Genomic DNA, 6045 nt, shown 5'->3' with positions numbered 1-6045 from the left:
AAACTATGTGGGGACAACACACAGTTGTCCCTGCCACAGTACTTGTTTGTATGAGGAAGAAGAATCAATGACTTTGTCATTGCTGGTCACCAACGAGAGCCCATGCTATGGGAAGCTGACACGTGTGTGTTTGATTAAAGAACCTGGAAGATGTAATGTGACCTAAACGGCCTGTCATGACAGGGGGTGAGCTCTGTGCCCACAAGAGGGGGTGTCACCAGGTAAAGTAAAAAAAGGCTGCCTCTGAATGTCAAACCACACCAGGGCTCTCCCCAGAGGAGAGCCAATGGCCGGCGACATTCTCCTGAGATCCTGAGTCAGTATTTAGAAAATGGAGAAGTTGCAGTTTTTGTCGTGGCAAGAATGGAGTAGCAAACATGAGGCATTGCTTTCCCCAAATAAACTATGATGGCCATCAAAGTAAGGACTGCTCACCCAAGGTTTTGAAGTGAAGAATGGTGATTGTACTAAGGATCATTTCTGTGATTTCGGAATGTTTGTTCAAGTGACATCTGGCAGCACATTTTTAGTATCTTGAAAGACCTGAATCAATCACTTCAGGCCCAAACTATAAAAATTCTTAGCATCGAGAATAGGCTGTCAAACTTCGTAAGACAGCCAGGCTGTATTGCTAATGGCTCGGGCCCCGAGAGCTGGACTTTTCCCAACTCCTTCACTCATTGGTGAAATCGGTCAATGGCGTAGTGTCAATTATGTAAAACTCATGTCCAAATGTTGCAACAGAACATGAAGAAATTACTTCCAGGGCTATCTGCAACCTCAGAATGGATTAGGCACCCACCCACTCACCACTATCTCCCAAACTGAAACATTCCAACTCAGCTTTTGAGCAGGACAAGTGGTTCAACATCACAGCTGCAGGGTGCTAAGAGGCAGCCTAGGGAGGAAGCTCTGCATTGCTTCTGAAGGTATTTGATAAGTTCACCAAACACTTGCCTTTTGCAATAACCTGTGCGTTTGAGTCAGGATGCTATAAGGCAATGGTTCTCAACCTGTGGGTCACGACCCCTTTGGCAATCAAACGACCCTTTCACAGGGGTCACCTAAGACTATCCTGCATATCAGATATTTATATTACAATTCATAACAGTAGCAACATTACAGTTATGAAGTAGCAATGAAAATAATTTTATGGTTGGGTCACGACATGAGGAACTATATTTAAAGGGCCAGAAGGTTAAGAACCACTGCTCTAAGGCATTAGAAAAATGAATAAGAAAAACATCAATGGGAATCTCATCCATGCATCCATCCATTTACTTTCTAGCCAGATATATTTTTTATAAAATATTTCCCCTGTTATTAATATGAAATATATTATTTAGAATGTTAATGCCTCCTTTTATCAGGAGTCTGTGTGAAAGTGACATTGTTTTTAAACCTTGTGTGACAATTCCAAATGCACAGCCATGATGCCCAGGGAAGACAGGGCTACCTGGGAGCCCTATTTCTTCTTTAAGAGCATCTAATTTGGGGATGATTATACAAAACACTCATTGTGGGACCAGACAATGGGGGTTCCAAGCAAATAGATGCAGCAGATCCTCACGTCTCTGAGCTGGAAGGCTGTAGGGCTGATGGGCAAGACTGGGATGTGCAAGGCCATGCAATCACATCTGGAAAACACCCCCGCTCCGGAGGAACCAGTGCCTCAGATCCAGGGGAATGTGGGATTTCTGCATGGCAGGGAGAACCTCACAGAGATCAGGGGCATGCTGCTGCCAAAATGGTGCCAGCTACTGCCCATGCTGATGCCACTGCCACGTGTGAATACTAATCTGAGGCCCGAGACCATCTTCCAGGCTTTAGTCGTCATCACAGTCTCCAAGGGCACCACTGAAACCCTGAGAGACATGCAGCTGGCTAAGACTGGAGACATAGTGGGAGCCAATGAGATCACCTCCCCCTTCTCCCTTGAACGGATCACCCAGCAGGTGTTTTCCAGTGGTGGCATCTACAACCTGAAGTGCTCGACAGCCCAGAGCACGCTGCATTCTCGCTTCCTGCAGGGTGTCTGCAGCCTGTTACCCAGCTGCTGCCTCCGTGTCCCATTCTATCATCAGTGGACACAAGTGGGTCCTGGTTTTGTCTGTGGAGACTGATTACCTCCCTACTTCTGAAAAGGTCAAGGCCTTCCTGGCAATCCATCTGCATTTGTGGCTGCTGCCCCCGTGGCTGCTGCTGACACCTCTGTTGCCCCTGCTGCTGCCTCAGCCCCAGCCAAGGTGGAAGCCAAGGAAGAGTAAGAGGAGTCAGACAAGGACACGGGATTTGGTCTCTAATCACGGAAAACAACTACTCAGCCATCTTCATTTGTGAAACAAGGAAACAAAGGCTTATTTCTCTTCAAGTTAATAAGAATGCTAACAAATATTTTTATTTAAAATTGTGATAAATCCTTCTGGATTTTCTGAGATTGCATGAGGGTGCACAGCATACCATTAAATGGCTCATGGATGAAAAAAATGTCCCAGGAACATCATTATCTGCCCCTTTAGGAGTCAGAGCTGAGGGGCTTGTCACTTGGCTTCGGTTAGCTTTTAAGCCCCAGGGAGGTCAGAACTTGGACAGCCCTTGAGCCCCTGTATCTCTTCTGTTCCCTTTGTCCCCAGCTGCAGGTCTACGTGGGAATATCCAAACACTGAGGGTTCACATGGTGAATTTCCATCCAAATGTGAAGCAGATAGTCCTTAACTAAAGGCCTGCAGGACAGTAGCAGCTCTCAGAGGAGGACAAAGGCCTCTACACCACCCACGATTGTGAGCCTGGGGAGGCAGGGAGGTTTTGCTGAGGCTGGAGGCTGTCTTGTTATCGGTGCATTTCTCAGTTTTATTTTATTTTCTACTTGCAACTCTCCATAAAAAATATAATTTCTTTTTGTTAATCCTCACCCAAGGACACTTTTCCATTGACTTTTGGAGAGAATGGAAGGGAGTGGGAGAGACAGAGAGAGAGAGACATCGATGTGAGAGAGACACATTGATTGGTTGCCTCCTGCTTGCTCCCCCACCAGGGCCAGGGATAGAGCCTGCAACCGAGGTTCAAGCCCTTGACCGGAATTGAACACAGGACCCTTCAGTCTTTGGGCTGATGCTCTTTATCCCCTGAGCCATACTGGCTAGGGAAAAAATATATTTTCTAACACAACACAGTGCCTATACCCTGACCTATACCTATACCTATATACATACACATACACATGCATATATAACAGAACAAAAGTTTCCCAAATCAATGCTCCCTCCTCTCCTTTGAATTACACTGATATTTTCTCTTATTTTCCATTCGCTCTGTTCTATTTCATTTTTTAAAATGTTGCTCAAATGGAGAACAGATCAGTGGTTTCCAGGGGTCTGGGTGGGACAGGTGGTGGGGAGAGGGTGACTATAAAGGGGTCACATCGACTTTTGTGGTGAGGGAGAGCTCTGTAGCCTGATGGTGATTGCAATTACACAAATCTACACACGTGACAGAATTACACGCGCGCACATCAAGGTGTGCATGTGGGCGCTGGTGAAATCTGAGCACGGTCTCTCCTCTGTAGTAGTTAATGCCTCACGCCAATGGCAATTTCCTGGTTGTAATAAGGTGCTATGGTCATGAAAGAGGCTGCGCTGGGGGGAAGCTGCGTGATGGCGACATGGGAGTATTAAGGTCTGTTGCACCAAGGGTGGGCGCTGCTCAGCCAGGGCGTGGTCCACAGCGGGTTTGTTTGACGAGGGGCACCAACGCGCACACCTCTATTCCCACCTCTATTCCCACTGGCCAGGGCCCTGCGACCTCAAATTCGTGAGCTGCCAATGCAGCCAGATTTCCAAGGGTGCATTGAGGCCCCCGCCCCCCATTTTTAAAAAGAGACAACTAACTGCTCTTCATTCCACCTCGAGGACATGAGGGCAGTGTTCCCGGCCCCGCCTCCCTCGGGGCACATGCTAAGAGTGCAGGTCTCTGGTGCTCCCTGAGATGTACCTCATTAGACTTTTTGAAGGTGGGGTTCAGAAATACGCATGTTGAACATCTGAGGCTCCCCGGAGAGTTTTATGCTTTCCAGGTCGTGGGGGCTCGGGGAAGTTGCTAAGATGAACACATGAGTTCGTGGGATGTCCATTCTCAGGAGCACTGGCCTGAACTGTGAGTTCAAAGCTCCTCTGTGGTGAACACCGGCTTTCCGAGGGGGACTTTCTTTCTAGCTCACTGGAAACAAGAAGGAGCCTTTATGACAAAAAACGTTTCTTACTGGAAACAAGAAGGAGCCTTTTATGACAAAAAACCTTAGTGACTCAGTTTCTCCAAGTGTGAGGACAAAAACCCCAGCCATCTCCCAAGTTCATAGCACTTCTGTAGATAATGGCCGTTTGTTCTCAGACGGGAGTGATTTCATTAGCATAAGTGGATGCATGTCTTGTAAACACAGGCGCATGTGTTTCATATTCTACCCGTATTTATTTGCACGTTCTGTAAACACATGTACACACAGAGCCACATGGACATTTTTAGGGGAGCGCATGGAACATTTTGCTCATGTAAATACCACAGTTGATGACTTGGGGGCTTTTCTCTCAGCTGGCAAATGGTTACCGCTCAGAGGCTCTTAGGCAACTCAATTTTCACTACCTTCCCTGTGGTAAAAATGGACCCCACAGTGCCAGCCTCTGCAATTTTCTCAACCTCCTTCCTCCCATGGGAAAGTCCTGGCCTCTTGAGCTTCTAATGTATTGGAAAAGGAATACATCTTACATGTTGGTGATTTCTAATAAGCCGATACCATGGCCTTCCCAGATAGCACCTCTGTATCCTCCATATCCAACCTTCATGAAGAGAGTACGTAGGCTGAGGAGGGGCTGCTTTCTGCCCAGGAGATCTCACAGCTCCCTTCTAACACCAAGGTCTTGGTGTCAAGGAGTCGGGTTAAAAGGAACCTTGCCCCAGAAAGTTAGGCTTGCACAGCAGGCTGGGGAAAGGTAGCTACAGGCACTCTTAGATTTTATAATAATGCCTCTTTCGCAAGGCTCCCACACGAGACTGAAATAGACCCAATTGTTATCACTTGCATGAGAAACAGTCAGATCACGGCGAGCTAATGTCTGCTGGGCCAAATCTGAATGTCTTACTAGGACCAATGTAATGCAGAGAGAAAAGAATGTTAGGTAGAATTGTGCTCCCAAAGTCCTCTTGATTTAAATGACATGTTTTGGTCCAGAGAGTGTGTGACCCTTCTTTCTCCTCTCTTTAAATTGATTAAGCATTTTTTTTTTCTGACAGTGAAAGCAAAAATGATAGCTGTCTCCTGCTTGGAACTTACCCTGCACCAGGCACAGGCTAAGCCCTTTACATTCATCCTTACAGAAGGCCCCTTGGGTTGGTACTCTCGTCCTCACCTCATAGAGGAGAAAACAAATGCTCAGAAAGAGCCAACAGTCTGCTCAAGGTTAAACCGCTAATCAGTAGCCGAGCCAAGATCTGAACCCAATGCCCGTGCGCTTCCCAGAACCTCAGAATGGGACCTTATTTGGAAATACGGTCATTGCAAGTGACATTAGCTAAGATGAGGTCATGGCGGAGTAGGGTGGGCCCCTGCTCCTCCATGACTGGCGTCCTTCTAGGAGGAGAGGACACTCAGAAGCACGGAGAATGCCACGTGATGTGGAAGAGGCAGAAACTGGGAGGCTGAGGGCTGCCGGTGGCACCAGATGCTGAAAGACACCGAGCAGATTGGAGGTTTCAGCGAGAACGCTGCCCCATTGCCAACTTGCTTTCAGACTTCTGGCCTCCAGACTGCGGGGCAATACGTGTCTGTTGTTTTACTAAGTACCCATGATACAGACCCCTCACTGTGGACTGTGTCCTTTTCGTCTTCTTTGCTTCCTCCCCACGCCCATTCCATCCACTCCTACCTTTCCAAAATAATGACACCTCTCATGCATTTTCTCCTCTTTTCCTGTTTCGTCAGCTGTTCTCTTCATGGGAGGTGCTTTTAAAACAGCGAGGACAGCTGTAAGCCTGAGCATTGTCCACATTTTATCG

At 47.3% G+C, this 6045-nt stretch overlaps 1 pseudogene; it reads left to right on the top strand.

The window, feature by feature from the left end:
* Positions 1-1553: 1553 nt before the first annotated feature.
* On the top strand, positions 1554-2303 carry LOC102772622 (annotated as a pseudogene).
* The last annotated feature ends 3742 nt before the right edge of the window (positions 2304-6045 follow it).

The sequence above is a fragment of the Myotis davidii genome, unplaced genomic scaffold, assembly GCF_000327345.1.
Source record: "Myotis davidii unplaced genomic scaffold, ASM32734v1 scaffold190, whole genome shotgun sequence".
In the NCBI taxonomy this organism is placed as follows: domain Eukaryota; kingdom Metazoa; phylum Chordata; class Mammalia; order Chiroptera; family Vespertilionidae; genus Myotis; species Myotis davidii.
Note: the sequence above shows the minus strand (reverse complement) of the source record. Positions and strands in the feature narration are given on the sequence as shown.